Source organism: Nicotiana sylvestris, chromosome 8, assembly GCF_000393655.2.
Source record: "Nicotiana sylvestris chromosome 8, ASM39365v2, whole genome shotgun sequence".
Taxonomy (NCBI): Eukaryota; Viridiplantae; Streptophyta; class Magnoliopsida; order Solanales; family Solanaceae; genus Nicotiana; species Nicotiana sylvestris.
In genome coordinates, this window is record NC_091064.1 from 9,779,103 (window position 1) to 9,799,108 (window position 20,006).

Sequence of the window (20,006 nt, forward strand, 5' to 3'; positions counted from 1 at the left end):
TCTCTCCACCGAAAACCATACTCTCTGAAACTTTCATTGTGTTTCTTCTCAAATTTGGTCAAAGATAATCGATCTGGGATGATTTCCAGATTGTATTGGAAATGGTATGCGAATGCCTGTGCCAGGTCATCCCAGGTGTACCATCTTCCATGGTCTTGGCGTGTATACCACTCCAAAGCTGATCCGCTTAGACTTTGACTGAAGTAAGCCATCAATAATTCATCCTTTCCCCCAGCTCCTCGCATCTTGCTACAGAAACCCCTTAGGTGGGCTACTGGGTCGCCGTGCCCGCTGTATAGGTCAAATTTGGGCATCTTGAAGCCAAATGGCAATTGTACATTAGGGAATAAGCATAAATCTTTGTAGGCTACACTGACTTGCCCACCTAATCCTCGCATGTCTCGGAACGACTGTTCTAGACTTTTGACCTTCCTGAACATCTCTTCTTGTTCAGCATTTTTGGCTGGCTTGTTAATTTCGGTTGGGAGATCAAACTGAGGAGCAGGTGAATTGATTTCGGAGGCTTTGAAGGTGGGCTCCGGGGGGTAATATTGGTTGTCTTGGGCCTGAAATGTAGGCTCACTAGGAGATTTGTGAAATGTAGCAGGGGGAGGTGCTACAAAAACAGGAGTCATAGGTGGAGGAAGGTACGGAACTGGTTTTGGAGGTGGAGACTGTGGTGTCTGAGAGGTGGTGCCTCGGTAGTGCTGATAAATGGGGAAACTTGGGGATAATTCAGTGGTGATATTATCCTGAGTTTGGATTATTGATGGAGCAGGGTTATTTGGGTAAGATGGGGGCAACTGTCCTGTAGACCAAGCTTGATACATTTCTGCCATTTGCTGCTTGAGCTTAAGCATTTCTTCTTTCATTTTCCCGACATCCATCTCTTCTATCTCCATACTTGTGTCAACATCTGGGATAGACATACTTTCGGGTATTGGTCCTTTTGATCTTGTGTGATAGTGATAATATGCCAGTATACTCTTTAGAGAAACTAACTGGTTGAATTCTGAAAATGGACAAACTTGTTAGTTTCGAGAGTTTAACACATATATAATCACACGTTGAGATGCAATGCTCCTAGACAAATAATCCCTTTCTATTATGCATTCGCTCGGTTGCTTGTATCGTCCCAGCTTTTGAAATTTTTTATTGTTATTCACTTTTATTTATTACAGATATCTTTATCGTGGTGGTCGACTCTTAGAGATTGCCTATGTATTATGTCAAACATGAATCAGACCTTGCGTAGTTCGGACCAAAGTCAATCATGTTTATTTATTACACAAAGATGGAATTACATTCGAAAACTTTAAGAAAATAGCTTGAAACACACACACTTAAATCAGAATAAAAGATACAATTCATAACATCTCACAAAATGCCCCACTTTCCACTTTTGTTCTCTAATATTGGATTATCTGCTCAATGTGGGGCTTGACCTGGATGGCCTCCCAGCGTACGATACATCCTTTCCAACTCTATTGCTAGATGACGAGCAAAAGTGGGCGCATGCTCTGTAAACCTTTCATAATCCATTCCTTGGCAGTTTACATAACTTTGAGATGTGAAGACTGCCAAGTCGTGGACTTGTGCCCTGAAACCTTGGAGACGTTGGTCTTGGTCTTGCAATTGCTGCTGACGAGTGGTGGCTATGTCTCTGACACGGTTTTCACGATCTAAAGCTGATTCTAATAGAGCTCGGAGTCTGGCCTGCTCTAATCTTGCTTGTGATCTTTCCCTGTCGAGGTCTGCTTGTTGGTATTCTCTGTTGCATCTTCTTGCCTCTTCTAGTTGTGCACGAAGCTGGTCTTCTGATCGCATCCAATAGTCTTTTTCCTTCTTGAATTGAGCCTTGTCTTTTTCGGATTGCCTATCCTGGCGTTCCTTGTTAGATCTGGCTTCTTCATTTAATTGTTGGATCCTTTCTTTTGCTTTGCTCAATGCCCTTTCGTTTTCTGCAAGAATGGAGTCAAAATCTTGCATTTTTTCGAAGAGATTGGCGATGGTTTTTTGATCTTTCCAGCTTCTCTTTGGCGTTTCAGAGACTCTTTTCATTTTTTGGAATCTAGCATGAAGATTTTCATTCTCACAAGCTAGACTCTTTTTCTCGCCTTTGGCTTCTTGTTCTTGCAAATCTTTCTCCAAACTGAGGCTTCTTAGATTTTCTTTTAGGGCATGGATAGTGGCTTTGTACCCTTTTTCTTTTTCTCCCCAGATTAACCGCTCTTGGATTTTATCATTGAAATTTTGAACATGGGGTCTTTTTGTTGGCCTTTTTAGCTCAGGTTCCGGTGCATCATCCACGCGGGACCGCTTTTCGAACCACCTTGCATATCCAGGATTTATCTCACCCTTGGTAGCGTCTAGGACTTGAGTATCACTTTTCAAGTATCGGCACCCATTCCACATCTGCTGAAGTAGAGCTTCGGGAATAGTGGCTTCTGGGTGTAATTCGATTACTTGCATACTCAAATCTTCCTCATCAGGAACTATTTGATATCTCCCTAGTTGCCTTAGGACTCTTAGTGGTGCATATGGCTGAATGCTTCTCAATCCCAATAGTAGTAGATAACTATTTGAGGTTGACATATGTATTACTTCTCTCATCGGGAGCCATCCCAGAGTCCATTCAATTTGATTTGCCGTTAAAGCCTTTAGATGAGATACCCATGCTTCTATCCCTTCTGGAGCTTGGTAATTTTTTGTTCTTTCCTCATAGCTCTCGATGCAATTAGCTCTGTTCGACCCATACTGTATGATCTTGGGTTGTTGTTGGAGATGTTCAATCACCCACATTTGCAACAAAATTTTGCATCCTTCGAAAACCTTCGCCCCTGATTTGCATAAAGTCAAAGCCCGATAAATATCTGACAGAATGATGGGGACAAGGGTGTGATTTTCTTTAGTGGTGAGGATTTGCACAATTTTTGCGGTGCGAATATCAATTGTTCGCTCTTTATTTGGGAAGACCATGACTCCTAGAAAAGCCACCATGAAAGCAAATCGTCGGTGTATCTGCCAAGTGTCTTTGTTTTGCTTATTAGTAAGGCCTTTCTCATGAATTTCGAACCCATCTGACTTTCCAAATCTGGAATACAAAAAGTTGAAGGAACAACATCCATTGATGACATTGCTTTTCCTAATTTGACTGCTGATGTTCAGAAGACCGAAGAATCGATGTATTGAAGGAGCCTTTGTGAATATCAAGCTTTGATTTCTTAAACTTCCGTCAAAACCAACATAGCCAGCTACCTCCTCTAATGTAGGAGTAAGCTCAAAGTTAGAGAAACGAAAAACATTGTGTACCGGGTCCCAGAAAGTTACTAATGCCGTAATCAGATCATCCCGAGGCTTAACTTTCATAATGTCCGTGAGATTTCCCAAATGCTTGACGACCCATTTTTGACCGTCTTCGCCTAAATCATACCACCACATTTGAAGCTGACATAAAAATTCCTCCGTACTTGTGGATGAGGGGCTTTGTGTAGTGCTCATTTTGTATCTGAAATTTAATTTTAATAAAGTCAAAATTTATACTAAAATCATTTTCGAAATTTTTTCTTTTATTTTTAAAAAAATTAAAACTATATTTTTTCGAAAATTTTAAGGCAACCCATTTTATTCCTTGCTTCTTACCATGATTTTATTTAAGCTGGTCAACAAGCATGTTCGAGGCAAATGAATGCACAAGTAGCAAGTAGGATGCATCATGATGGTCTTTTAATTTTTGGGTTCACCTGTCCTAGACAGACCCAACCCCTGTGTTGAGTCTCCAAGGGCAAATGCATATGATGCAAATATTCGTTCCTACTAGGGATCCGGTACATGGCTGAGTTATTCTAAGTGTAAAACCTTAGGTTGATTGTTCTAAACCTGGCTTACCCAAACGGACAGTTTGAGCCGAAGCGGGGGCAACGTACCGGGAGCACGAAAGTCTGCCCGGCCTAGTTACTTGTCCCAACTCCGTCTTATTTGGTATGACTTTAACAGAAAGGTGGGTCACGCGCACGTGTACACCATAAATTCAGAAGACTCAGAAAGAAGGGGGTTTCGTAGCAGTTGTATATATGCACAATTCAAATAATATTAAAGCGGTAAAAAAAACATTTAGCATATTAGCATATAAACAGTTGAAAATTATATAGTAAGTAAAGCCAATAAAAACAGATATTTTAAGCTCGAATTCTTTAAACCCTGAACCTATGGTTCTGGGTTAAAATAACATCCAAATCCCCAGCAGAGTCGCCAGAGCTGTCGCACCTCCTTTTTTCCCGCGCCCGCGGGGCGCGTGGGGAGTTTTCTCCAATTAAAGGACAGTCGAAACGGGATTTGTTTATTTGTTTCAGAGTCGCCACCTGGGAATTTTGAGGCGTCCCAAGTCACCAATTATAATCCCTGAATCGAGGAGAATATGACTCTGTTTATTTTTTTCCGCGAACCAGAAATCCTGAGTAAGGAATTCTGTTAATCCGGAAGAAGGTGTTAGGCATTTCCGAATTCCGTGGTTCTAGCACGGTCGCTTAACTGTTTTTATTATTGGCTTAATCAACTTGATTTTATTAAATATTGATGTTTTCTGATTTTACTACTGCTTATACTTATTACGATTGAAACCTTCTTTGAATCGAATTACGCGTACGTATATTCGTGTTATAAATTAAAAATGCGGAATTGTGTCACGCGTACGTGTACACAATAATTTTTTATAATATATTAAGCAATCATTTCTCCGAGATTGTTTTGAATCAAGAATATTTATTTTTCTTGAATAGTGAACCGTACATCTCGGGTTTTTTATGAAATTGATTTAACGCCTTTAGAAAAATCCTTTTATTAAATATTCGCTCGAAATTGCGCGTACGCATAATCCGAAGTTTTGTTTCTTTTAAAAATATAATCAGGGTACGCGAACGTATCCCTAATTGCGCAACATATTTGTAATGATATTATGAAATTTTGAAAAAAAATGTTTGTTATATCACGAAAAATCTTGTTTTAAGATATTCTTTAAATTTTTGGAAAATAATCCACAATTTATTAAATATCGACCATTGATTATAATTTCCGAATATAAATCATATTCATTCCAATTATTCAAATTCAAAAGACAGAATAAAAATATGATTAGTACTAACTTTAAAACAAATGTGACATATATAAATATGCCAAAGAATAAATTGCATATGAAACCGAAAATAAATAATTCATAAAGGAAGGAAATATTTTCCGGGAATTTTCATGATTATTTAATGCAAATTCTATTTTTAATTACCATTGATTTAAGAAGTTGCCATTTATGTATATACAAATCAACTTATTCTCATATGCTCGTTTTAATCTTAATAGACCTAATTATTTGGTCACTTTGTTTTATGAAAGTAGATAAGCATCAAATTTATAGAAAAGGCGTTATTATGCAAGTTAATTCAACAAAGTTACCTTACATATAACCTAACTGTTTGGCGTAAATATTCATAACGTTTTAACATCATGATGAGCTATACCAACTTACTTTACTCATATGATTATACCTGTCATCATACCATATAATAACTTATACCAACCCTAACAAAAAAAAATCATATTTGTTACAAGATATTCTACTAATGTAACTTCTTAATCATTACATTCAACTAATGGTATTATGGGATGTAATCAATGGCCCATTTTTATGCCTCACTCCCTGTTTTGACAATTCACATATATCTATACCAATGAGATTTCGGAATAGCTAACATTATTACAAAACTTTATATGAATTTCAAAATAAGACAATTTAACTCATAGCTATCAAATTGAATTCACTATTAGTTAACTAACATAAAAATGAAATTAGAACTAATGAACTTGGACAATTGGAAAATAACATTTCAATTCAAGCTTCATTGACGGGTCATGCTGAAATCTCTTTCCGACTTAAAATTTAAAAGACATATACCTGAAAATGGAGGTAGAAGAAGTAAGTTTCAGCAGTTACAGCAGTAACAAATTCAGTAGAATATACTGATAACACAGTAAATCTGATCAAGAATAGGATTCGAAGAGCCCAGATGCACAGTAAGATACTTTGAAAGACACTTCAGATTTTAACTGAACAGTGGAATCACATAAAGTTGAACAGATTCAACAAAAGAACATCATTTCAGATTTCAGTTTTTTTTTCTTTCTTCAGTTTCAAATTCAGTTTGTTTCTGATTTTCTGTTTCTGCTGCTGTATCTGTATGTGAATGTGTATGTGAATGTTCTATTTTCTGTTTCCTTCCTTTAAAATCTCAGCCCTCAAAATCTCTTTAAAAAATTCTCTCTTAAAAAATTTCTCTGTCTGTTAAAAAAGCTCTCTGAAAATTCTGTTTCTCTCCCTTAAAATTCTGTCTTTCTTACTCAAAAATTCTGTTTTTTTCTCTCTTAAAAATTCTGTTTTCTCACTCAAAAATTCTGTCTTTAACTGTCTGTCCAGCTCCTGTATTTATACAGGGCTGGTCCTAGGCAATTTAAGTGCTTCTTGGACCCCCTTCTTCTTTTTTAAAAACAGAAAATCCCATTATGTAAAACCTTTTCCCTGATTTTCAGCAGCCCATTATCCCTTGTTCCCCATTAGTATTATTAACTAATAGCAACTAACATTACATTATAATATACTAGTACTAACACCCTGTTTTTACTGTTTCATTCCCATAAGTGCCCCTGAAATCTTAATGTTATTACTGAAAAATCAGAACCTTCAGCAAAACATATTCTAAAATCTGTACAGACTCAGTTATCTTTCTGATTTACAGCTAAATCAATCCTATTAACCTCCTAAACACAATTGTATTTGACCAACTTTTGTAAACTGGAATTCAAACTGGACATTACAACACTGAATTCAGAACTAACATCATAACAGCATATTTCTGAAATTATCAAAATCATTCAGACTGGACTTAACATTAAACCAAAATCAAACACACACAGGATCATTGTCAATACTGACAATGCCCTGAAACTTTTAATGTTCAGACAATAACATATACAACATACATTTGAATTCACTGATTCACAGACAATCATGATTTAATTGACGAGCATTAATCAATTGACTATTTACAACATTTGTCAATAACTAGTCTAAAATAGAAGCAGACTGTTTTAGTCAACATTTTCAGAAATGAAAAAAAATTCGTAATATAACTAATCGACGAACTTAATCGAGTCGATTACACATATTGTAAATAACCACAACCAACAGAAACAATTTACATTCGGATCAAATAGGCAGAAATGACAGAATTGATGAAAAATTAACAAGCTATTAATACGGACAACAATACACGTAGAATACACAAAAATAAATAGAAAAATACCTCTGAACTTTAATCAGACTCGATCCCAACTCAGCTTCGGATTTTTGTTTGAAATCAAACAAACCTTAGTCGAAGTATTTTCCACTGAAAATACTTCGACTAAGGTCGATTAAACCTCAATCCTTGAATCAATTTGGACAAAAAATCCAGAAATTTGGTATTTCTAGGTTTTCTGAAGACTCGATTTGGGATCTAATCATTTCTGGTTAGATTCGAGAGAAACCAAGTATGACACAAGGGTGAGGGAAGCCTAGGGGTTGATTGGTGTCACTTTGGAACAGATCTGGGTAATTTTTTGTTTGACTCGAATCTTCAAAAGAAGATTCGAGAAGCTCTGAAGTGATTCGAGCCAAACTATCTTCAGATCCATAACAAGGGTTGTTAGGGGAAGCCATGGTGTTAATTTGGGGTTGATTGGTTTAAGTCTGAACTTGGCTCGAATCTTCAAATGAAGATTCGAGAACCTCCAGGGAGATTCGAACCAAGCAGGTAACATATTCGGATAGAGGAGGCTCAGGGGGTTCTGGGGTGTTACTTTGGTGACCGGCGGCGTTGATGCCGCCGGGTTTCAGGCGAAGGGGAATAGGGGCGGCTAGGGTTAGGGGTCTGTTTGAGAAGATGATGAACAGGAGAGGATGGGGGGGTGTTTAGTTAGGGGCCGGGGTAAGGGTTTGGGATTTATATAGGGGTGGGATGGATCGATCTCGTCCGTCCGATCAAGCAAGATGAAAGGCCAGGATTAATTCATTAAACCAAACGACGTCGTTTGATTTGAAGTTGGGGTCGGATTGAATCGGGTTAATGGATCGGGTTATGGGTTGCGGGTAAGGGTGATGAGATCTTGGCCGTTGGTTGTATTTAATCTGACGGCCCTTGATTAGAGATGACCAAACGACGTCGTTTGGTATCAGCTTGGGACTGGGTCAGACTTGGCTGTTTGGATTGGGCTGTGGGGGGGATTTAACGTTTTGGGCCTGGATTTTAATCCAGGTCCAATTTTGTATAACTTGTGCTATTTTTTTTATTTTTATTTTTCAATTAATTCATTTTCTAATTTAAAAAAAAATTATAAAACCATTTTAACTTCACAAAAATATATTAATCACTCTATAACCATTATTTAACACATAGACAAAAACATCAATCACACAGTGAAACATTTAAAATAGAACCAATGCGTATTTTTGCGATTTTATTTAAATTATCTCTTAAATGCACAATTAAATCCTATATGCATGCAATATGTATTTTACTTTATTTTTATTTTATTATGACAAATATAAACATTTACGGACATAATACAAATATTTAACACCACGCAAATTCACAATTACACAGTAAAAGAAATTTATTTTATTTTTTGATTTATTTTGGAGTAGTTTTTCGTAAGGCAAAAAATTACGTGCTCACATGACCTAGTACTTTTAGATTATATTTATTTTTGTTATGGCTTATTAATTAGCAAATATTTATTTTATACGATTTTATTATCTTTATTGTTGAATATTTTAGGATCATGACAAGACATATCTCATATTTTGAATTATTTTCTTGAGAAACACCGTATATAGTTGTATCTTATTAGGATTAAAGAAATATTTGGAGCACAAGTTATATGTTTTGTTCTATGAAGACTTTACCGGGAATTTGGTTTGGTCTTTAGATTTAATAACCTTACAAAATTGGTTTGACTTAAAAAAAAAACTCAAACCAACTCAATTTATGTACACCCCTACCTGGGATGCTTGTGTGACAAGTGTTTGCTCTAGCAAAATAATTTAGGTGTAGAAAGTGCGGAGATAGAATTTTCACCCAAAAAATTCGAGAAAAAAAGTGAAAACGCATAAAAGCTAAGGGAATATATATATATATATATATAAGATCCGGTCTAATTTGTCACGTTCACGTAGAGGGTAATATGATAGCGAGTACCGTTGTCACTTTTACTGGGAAAAAAACTTGACTATAATAACATACTCGGTATATTACATGTGTACACATACCTTATTCCTACGTTGCAGAGGTAGAGAGATTATTTAATTTTCGATAGACTCTCACCTCAAACAAAGCAGATATCAGCAGGTTTGAAAAAGAAAAATAATAGTGAGCCACGTCGAAAATAATAAAGACAAGAACAATAACAACAACAAAATAACATAACAATAAGAAAACCGACACAACGAAATAATAGATAGTAAACAACATGAAGGAGCGTTACGTGATTGCTTAAAGAAATGTCTTTTCAAGTTTGAACGTATTGTGTTTAGCTCTACTAGAACCCCAGGAGGCACATAATTCGAACGAGATCATTGAATTTATATGTTTGGGACAATATTTGGTTGAAGTTTTGGAAATTTATATATATCTGTTGGACATGAATTTTATTTGTGGGACACAATTAGTTCCATATCCTCTTGTCGTGACAGTGAAAAAACCACCAGATTTTTCCTTTTCTTTTTCTTGTTTTTGTTTTTATTAACATCGCAAAGGGAAATTTGAGTAGAATTAAAGCTGCACTCATATTATTCTTTTCCTGATAAGGGATCTGTTGAATGCCATAAAATTTGGATGAGATGATAGAATTTGTAGGTTTTGGACAATATTTGGTTGAAGTTTTGGTAGTTTATATATAGGGTGTATTTGGTATGAATGAAAATATTTTTAAATTTTTTCACGTTTACTTGGATTAAATATTTTGGAAAATATTTTTCAAAATTTTTCTTCAATCTTTCCCACCTTATACTCCACTCTTACCCCACACCCACACCCTATCCTTCTGTAATAACCCGACCGGTTGTTTTGAGAATTAGCATCCCGTTCGGTGGCTTAAGGTCTCGAGCAGCTTCGTATTATGTGTTATGACTTGTATGTGTTGTCGAGTTTGGTTTTTGGATGATTCGGGATCAATTTAGAACAAGGATTCTAGTTATAAAAGCTTAAGCGGTAAATGTTGATCGAAGTTTGACTTTTGTGTAGACGACTCCGAAATGTCATTTTAATGATTTTCGTATGGTGATTTTAGACTTAGGCGTGCGTCCAGATTTGGGTTTGGAGGTCCGTAAGATATTTTGAAACATTTTGGCGAAAATTGAAAGTTGAAGGTTCGGAAGGTTGAGAGGTTTGATCGGGAGTTGGATTTGTTGATATCGGGTTCAGATTGCGATTCTGGGAGTTGAAATAGCTCTGTTATGTCATTTGGGACTTCCACGCAAAATTTGACGCTATTCCGGGTTGATTTGATATGTTTTGGTACGAGTTTTGGAAGTTGGAAGATTTAAAAATTCATAAGTTCGATTTGAGGTGTGATTCGTAGTTTCGACGTTGTTTGATGTAATTTGAGGCCTCGAATAGGTCCGCGTTATGTTACAGAACTTGTTGGTATGCTTGGACGGAGCCTCGGGTGTGTTTCGGATGGGTTATGGGCCATTTTCTTATGTTTTGAAATGCTGAAGTTCTGGTGTCTGATGTCCTTCTACGCGATCGCGAAGATACAGATGCGATTGCGTAGGCTATTTGGTGAGTGACCCATTTTCCTTATTCGTGTTCGCAGTGAATGGTTCGCGATCGCGAAAGTATGCATTCTACTGCATCGCGTTTGCATTCTTTCTTCTGCGATCACGTAGAGCCTTTTGTGGGAGTAACATTTCTTCTCCGTGTTCGCGTTAGCGTAGCATATAATTGGCAGCTGATATTTTTCTTCTTCGCGATCGCGATTCTTGTTACCTAGGCAGCAGAATATATTTTCCAAAATCGAGGGTTTGTCCATTTTTCATCTTAAGCTAGATGCCTCGAATTTGGGCAATTTTTGAGGGGTTCTTCACGTAGTTGTTTGGGGTAAGTGATCTTTACCCGGATTTGATTTTCTTTCATGATTTTATCTTTGTTTTTATCATTTAATTAGTGAATTGAATGGAAGAAAATAAAACTTTTGTAAAATCTTTCAAAAATGTAAAAAAGATTTGAAGGGCAATTCGATATCGGAATTTAATAGTTTTGGTATGGTTGGACTCATATCGGAATGGATGTTCGGGTTTTGTGAATTTTATTGGGTTTTGAGGTACGGACTCGGGGGTTGACTCTTTAGTTTTAATTAAAAATCGAAACTTTATTATCCGAAATTTTTTTCTATGAGTTTTATTTATGATTTGAAGTTATTTTTGCTAGATTTGAGCCGTCTAGAGGTTGTTTCACTCGAGAAGGTCATTTTAGAGTATCGGTCTAGCTTCTTTGAGGAAAGTATCTTACCTAACTTTGTATGGGGGAAACTACCCCTTAGGATTTGATTCATTGTGCTAATTATGTCATGTGAAGGCTGTGAAAGCGAGGTGACGAGTACGTACTTGGGCTTAATTATGGAAATTTGACCATTTAGGGCCCTTAGGTTTTTATGTTCATTAGATATGAAGTTGTTTTATCATGTTAAATCGTCCACTTAATAAATTTACCCTTACGTTTCGTATATGGAATTTATTTGATTCATGTTTTACTCTTGTTGCCAATTGAACCCTTATGTGCCTTAATTAAAGATGTTGCCTCGGTTATTGCCATGTTATCTTTTCCCTAATTGCTTATCCTTACCTAAAGTTATTATTATTATCTCTTCCAAAATTGCTTACCCTTAATTGAATTTGTTGTCATCTCTTCCGTTATTGCTCGACCTTAAATGAAGTTTTGTTATCCCTTTTCATTGTTGACTTATCCTTATTTGGAATCATTGATTCATGTTATCTTTCTTATCGTCGAATTGTACTTTTGTGGAATTATTGTTACACATTATCTCTCCCTTGTTGAGCTATTCTCATTGAGCCCAGTATTCCCTATTATGTCTTTCTTTGTGAGCTCGTTCTACCGTTTCTCTGTGTTCTAAAGTTCCTGAGTTGATTTACTTGTCGTATTCTCGTGTTATTGTTATTGTTGTTGCTGTTGTACTCTGTATTGTTGAGTCGAGGTCTATGCGAGGTTGTGGTATTGAAACTTTTTTTAGGAAACATTATGGCATATGGGTACATATTGTGAAAGTCATTTTATTGTGTTGTTATGTTTTGGCACATGTGATATTGCTGGAAGGATTGTTCGGGTGTTTGCACGAAGTTTCTGTCGTGTTGTTGTTACTATTGATTTCTGCACATGCGACTTGACAAGGCAGGCTATATTTGTGGGTTTGCGCATGTAGCGAGACAAGGTGAGAATATTATTGTGCGCGTGTGGCGAGACAAGGCAGGCATTTACTTTATTATTGCGCACGTGGTGAGACAAGGTGAGCTATGTCGGGGAATGATTTGTGATGACTTGTGATGGCCTGGGAACATTGTTATTGTTGATATTTGTGTAGTGGTGTTTCTACCTTGTGTGAGTTATACCGTGTACATTTTGGGGTAATCATTTCTTATGTTCCATTCTTTGTGTCTACTCTTACTTGTTGACTTAAGTTGTGGGAGAACACTTGCACAAGCATACACGTATTCAAATCACCCATATCGGTTTAAGAAGATGAATCATGATGTTATTAACCATTTACATGTATTCCCGTGTACTTGCCTTCTGTATGAGAGTTATCTTGTTGGCACGTGAGTGGTCCCAATATTTCCAGTGTCACCCAATATGTGTGTTAACCACTTATCTCTTCAAAATGTTTTGCATAAGCCCGAGCTATAAGACCGATTGGCCAAATGGGCAGTCGAACTTGGTACGATATCGAATATCAACCCCGAACAACCATCAAATCTCAAATCTTAGCTGACTTCGTGGCTGATTTTACACCAACCCTCATACCCGAAGTGGAAAAAGAACTTCTGCTAAAATTGGGTACATCATCGGGGGTATGGACCCTCTTCACGGATGGTGCCTCGAATGTGAAAGGGTCCGGGCTTGGCATCATTTTGAAGCCACCTACAGGTAACACTATTAGGCAATCTATTAAAACTTCTAGGTTGACTAACAATGAGGCCAAATATAAGGCCATGATTGCAGGTCTCAGGCTAGCTAAAATCTTGGGGGCAGAAGTCATTGAAGCCAAGTGTGATTCTCTGTTGGTGGTAAACCAAGTAAACAAAAGCTTCGAAGTCCGAGAGGATAGGATGCAAAGATATTTGGGCAAGCTACACGTAACCTTGCACCGCTTCACGAAGTGGACTCTAGATCATGTGCCTCGAGAACAAAACAGTGAGGCCGATGCACTTGCTAACTTTGGGTCATCAGTTGAAGAAGATGATATTATCCCGGGGACTGTCGTCCAATTATCGAGATCTGTGGTCGAGGAGGGTCATGCCGAGATAAATTCTACAAGTTTGACTTGGGATTGGAGGAATAAGTATATCGAATATTTGAAAAATGGAAATCTCTCATTGGATCATAAAGAATCAAGGACTCTACGAACCAAGGCTGTTAGGTTCATATTGGATGCAGATAAAGCATTGTACAGGAGGACGTTCGATGGACCATTAGCGGTATGTTTAGGGCTGGGGGACACCAATTATGTTCTATAAGAAATCCACGAAGGCACTTGTGGTAATCACTCTGGTGCCGAGTCTTTGATTCGCAAAATTATTAGAGTAGGATATTATTGGGATAGCATGGAAAAAGAAACTAAGAAGTTTGTTAGAAAATGTAATAAATGTCAAAGGTTTGCACCGATGATTCATCATCCCGGAGAGCAACTTCACTCAAACCTGTCCCCATGGCCTTTCATGAAATGGGGGATATCGTCGGCCCTCTACCAATGGCCCCAAGTAAAGCTAAATTCATTTTGATTATGACTAACTACTTTTCTAAATGGGTAGAAGCACAGGCCTTCGAGAAGGTCAGAGAAAAAGAAGTTATTGACTTCATCTGGCACCACATTGTGTCGTTTTGGGTTACGTGCCAAAATCGTATACGACAGCAGCAAACAATTCATCGGCAGTAAGGTAATGGAGTTCTTCGAGGCACACAAAATAAAAAGGATTTTATCAGTGCCATATCATCCGACAGGAAACAGGACTATCATTCAAAACTTGAAGAAAAGGTTGAACGACGCTAAAGAGAGATAGAGAGAGGTTCTGCCCGAGGTTCTTGGGGAATATCGAATGACATCGAAGTCCAGCACGGGGGAAACCTCGTTCTCCCTAGTATATGGCTCCGAGGCTTTGATCCCAGTCGAAGTCAAGGAACTCAGCGCCAGATTTCGACATGCATCGGACGAATCAAATGACAAGGCTATGAGTACTAGCCTCGTGCTATTAGACGAAAAATGAGAAGCTGCACTTGTTTGGGTGGCCGTGCAGAAGCAAAGAATCGAGAGATATTATAATAGAAGGACCAACCTTCGACACTTTGGAATCAGGGACTTAGTTCTACGGAAAGTCACCCTCAATACTCGAGACCCGAATGAAGGGAAACTAGGTCAGAATTGGGTAGGACTGTACCGAGTCATCAGAGTTATCTTTAAAGGATCTTACAAGCACGGCACAATGGAAGGCGAACAATTGCCATATAATTAGAATGTATCACTACTCAAATGGTATTACTGCTAAGGTACGACCTTCTCGTTTTCTCCATTTGTATTTAAAACTAACTCATTGCAGGTGTTCGATCGAAGATGTCGAGGGCACCTTTCTACATGAAGACCTTAGGCTTTAAAGCACGTGTTGCACTCTTTTTTTCTTAGATCGGGTTTTATCCCAAATGGGTTTTTCCGGCGAGGTTTTCAACGAGGTAACAACTATGTGCTACCTAATGAGAATTCAACAGTATCCAAGGGTTCTTTTCAATCAACCTGGAATGCTGGGGGGCATAACCCTTGGAGGTTATATTTCGAGGAAAATACTTCACGCCAAAGAGGGACTCGATAAGAAAACTTTGTAATGGGCCAAATGGTCAGATGAACCGTGTCCATTTAGAATAGTCGAGCCCCGATGGCAAAACATGTACGCATGTATCAATTATTCAAAGAAGCATTCCTTCTATATCAAAACACTTTGTGTCTCAAAGAAATTTGCTATTATACGAACTCCATACTTGTGATTTTGTGAGAAACGGCTCAAGGGACAAAACGCAAATACACCTCAAATACTCGAGGACCGTCGTCGACAGTCAACATATTTGAATATCTTAACTCGAATTTATAATACTTCAAAGAGTCATCCCTCGACTCAAAGGCCAAGGCCATCATACTCGGAGACTAACCTTTCGGACAAGTTAGAAAGGTTATCAGGAAACAAGTCCAAGAGACACACCCGAAGGCTACAACCATATTAAAGACTACGGTCATATAAAAAGGCTACAGCCAAAATAACGCTGCTCGGAGACGTCCGTCTTCTGCCATAAGTTAAAGGACCTCAAATACTTTGAAAAACCAGTTAAATACTCGGCAAAGCAAATAAAAAAGGGCTTCGATAAAATTAGCCCTCGAATAATTTGAAGGCTTCGATAATATCAGCCTTCGAAAAAGCCTCAAGAGGTATTAACACAAATAAGTTCTGATCGATTGAACTCTCGAACAACCCAACGGTTACAAAAAACACATGCTAAGGCATAAAAAAATTTCACTAAGTCTTTTAGCCGAAAAAATGGAAAATTATAGCCGTTCTAGAGGCCAAATTGGCCCAACTTAAAGTACCTAAGGGCCAATATAAAAAGATCCTAAGGGCTGAAACATGTAGAGTTCGAGACCTTGCTCTCACTCAACTCGGACCCAAAAGTCTCATCATCTCGAGCTCGCATCAAATCAACTTAAGCATAGCTCGAGGATTATCAAAACACCTCAAGAGGTATTCTATTATAAGTTCAAAGATCACCCATTGATCACTAAAAACCTAAGGGTTTGTTCTATTCTGAGTTCGAGCTAGTGCTCACTTAATCATTGAAGTTATAACATCTAATTTTTCAAAAAATGAAGACGAAGCAGAATTCAATACAAATCGGAGATAAAGTAGAAAGAAAGGGAATTCCTTATATTTATAAAGGGTATTTACAGTGCCCAAGAGAGAGCCTAATCTACTTTGGGAGCCGCATCCTCGGGAGCCACATCCTCGGGAGCTGCATCGTTAGGAGCCATATCTTCGGGGACTTCTCCCTCGGGGACTTCATCCTCATCTCCTCCGCTCTCAAAACTACTAGCAGAGTCTTCATCATCGGAAAGTAAAGTGGGAGCCTTGTCCTCTATAGCTTTTGCATTTTCAATATCAGCTGATAGGTCAAAGCCATGAGCGTGCACCTCCTCGAGAGTTTCTCTCCGGGATTATTGCCTGTGTGATCGAGAGCACATGACAATTTGACTTCAGCAGCAATGGAGATCTTTCGTGCCCGAATGTTGGAAGCTTCGGCGTCAGCTCAATAAGAGGCCACAATCGCCTCTGCCTCAGATTTGGCCTTCGCAAGCTCGAAGGCCGATTTAGCTTCGAGCTCTTCAATCTTTCGGCTCCGGGCCAAGCTTTTCCCCTTTGCATTTTGAAGTTGGCATTCAACCGAACCCAACTGGGCCCTAAGTATCTCTTTCTCTGAGGCAAGACGGTCCATTTGCTGCTTCCACCCCAAGGTCTCGGCCTCTTTCATCTTAACCTCCTCTCGAACCTACTCTACCAACTCGCCTTTGTTGGGCCTGCAAAGTTGAAAGCGTTAGTCACTAAATCAAATAAACATGCAACTAGCTCCCAAAAAGTTGCATTACCTGCTCAATAAGCTCAGTATGTTCCTGATGAGCCCTCGCCGGTTCAGCTCGAAGATCATTGTTCTCCCTCTCTTTTTTGACGTAGAGGATCTTAAGGTCGTCCCTCTCTTCTACAAGCTTCTTAAGCTCGGTCTCACATCGAGCAAGCCCAGCTCGAGACTTGGAAAATGTTTCTCGATGGAGTGTCACAGCCTTCACACAAAAGGGAAAAGTTAGACCTATAACAACAAGAATAGAACACAGGCGTAATTTTGAGGGCAGAAACTTACTTGTTTAAAGAGCCATTGGGCCTCATAAAAAATAAATGAAACATCTGGGTCGTGACCATCTTCGACCCCCTCTAAGAATTCCCGAAAAATATCATTCCTTCATGGGACTCTCCACGTCAGAAGTCTTCATGGCCCAAGCATCTCGGAACTGCCCTTTGAAAAACTCAGGGCCCAGCGCGGATTCATCTATGTTAATTATCCCAAGTGATTAACTTGGGACATTCTCTTCCCTTTGAAGGGCCTCAGAGTTAGTCTCTTCGGGTTCACCGGTCGGATGTCCTCCTAGGCGAGGGCCTCTTTTACCACCCGATGGCTCGGGGACTCTGCTTGAGCTCCGCTCCGAGATCCCTTCAGTTCGAGATTGAACCGCATCAGCCACCGCCGATTCAGTGGCCTTCGAAGCTTCAGTGCTCCCCTTCTTCAGAGTTACCAACGGGCAGTTGGCATTTTCTCCCTCTTTATCATCATCCCGAAGGTGTTTGACCGCTTCCGCGGAGAGGGCTGCAGGATCGGCCTTAGGCTTTCGAGCCTTATTTTTCTTGGGCTTCGGGGAGTTTGCTAGTGAAGCCCTTTTCCTTTTCTTCTCCTTGGTTGGCTACGAGATTTCCTCTTCACCGGACGGGGGCGGCCTTATAGCAACAGTATCTCCAAGGCCTGCGTAAAGGGAAAGTAAGTATCTTACAGGAAAGCGTCGAAATATAAACAAGGAAACCCACCATAGTTTTTGGCTTCCCACCGACCCTTGGCCAAATCACGCCAGCAGCCTTCTGCGTATGAAGAAGTGGAGGCCAGTTGTCGGACCCAACCTGCAAGGTCCGGAACAGCACCAGGAAACCAAGAGGAAGCTACACCATCAAAAAAGGATTAGATCGAGGAAGGGCGGGGAAAGCGGAGTAGTAAATACCATCAATAGGGTTGTACTTACTTTCCATATTCCATTTTTTTGGGAGCGGCATCCTTTCGGCAGGAATTAAGTCGGAGGTCCTGATTCGGACAAATCGGCCCATCCATCCTCGGTCTTTGTCCTCATTGATACTAGAGAATAGAGACTTCGAGGATCGACACTGGAGCTTTTCAAACCACATCGATAGAGGCGGGGACTATATAGCCTGATCAGATGGTCAAGTGTAAATGGCAACCCCCTTTCGACCTTGCCCGAGCAGAACCTGAGCAATTTAACGATATGCTAGAAGGAAGGGTAAATCTGGCCAAGGGTCACCCAATACTGATGACATAAATCGAGAATGACCGGATCTACAGGAACCAGTACCAGATCTACGAGACTCAGTGTGAAAGGATAGGTATACACTCTTAAGTATCCTTTCACATGGGTAGTGATATCCTTCTTTGGGGAAGGAATCACCACTTCCTTGTTCTCCCAACCACAGTCCTCTTTCACCTGCTTGAGATCGGCTTCAGATATTAAGCAGATGTATCGGAACATGGGCTCGCATCGGCCTGGAACTGATGGGGGGCTATCGATTTTAAAATCGGAGGATAGCTCGCATGGCCCAAGAATGCATTCCTCAATACGGGGCGGCGCCATCGTTCTACCACCTGCCGATCGTGATGATGAAGAAGCTTTTTCTTTCTAAGGAATGGTTTTAGATGTTTTAGCCATTGTTGTTGAGAAATTTAAAAGAAGAGAAGAAGTTGATGTTGTAGTAAGAACAAATTGAGAAAAGGGTGAACTCAGAGAAGATGAAGAAGCTAGTGAGATTTTGAGAATGGTTTGAGAAGTAAAGATTTTAAAATTGGCCTATTTATAGAAGCCACTTTAACGGTTTGGGTAAGCCAATGGTCGACCATCAACCGCCTTCAATTAATGGCCTTGGGAACTATGCAGAAGCGACCTTCCAATTACTTCAGTCACTGACGTCACGAGATTGACATCATGATCGAGGCATCGGAGGATCAAGGATCAAATCATTTCTTATCATCTTACTCTAAGAAATGCGGGGACTATCTATATACGGTCGAAATCAGGTATGCCCAGTTTCACAGGCTTGAGGAGTCACTTCAAGCCTGAAGTTCAGGATGGGTCGAGCTCAGGATGGGTCGAGTTCGAGCTCGATGGACCAAACTCATGCCCGATGATAGAGTACAAGGCTCGAGGATCGAAGTAAGCGATGAGCACCGAAGTCGAGTATGACCAACCCCGAGATGATGTTGTTATGGGTTTGTAACAAAAAGAGCAAGATTTTAGCCACGTCCCCAAGATCATGGCGTAAATTTCGGAATTGATTTGTACGAGTTAGTACGAATCCGTACTAGGTGGTTAGACAACTGTCCCAATAAGATTCCTTACTGTAAATAGAAATGTACCTTATTTAGGGTTCCCCTGCTATATAAAGGGGACACCAATTATTTGTAACCATCATCAATCATTAGCAAAAAAATATACTCTCTTGCTTTCTTGTTCATTACTCATCAGAATTTTTCTTTAACTTTATTGTTCTTACTTTATTGTTCTTGACCTACCTGGAGGCCACCTTAGCTCGAGGTCGATATTGGCTTGCACACTGGTTTGATTTTACTTACTTCTTTTATTTATACGTTAGATTTCTTGATTATTAATTGGTATTGAACTAAATTACATATCTTTAAAACCATAAACAAGTTTAATTGTTACTCATAGTTTCGAGGTAAACAATATGACTCCATAATTTTAAAAAGAGATAATGCATAAAATCCCCCCTCAACTATACCCGAGATTGCTACGACACACCTTATCTTCGCCGG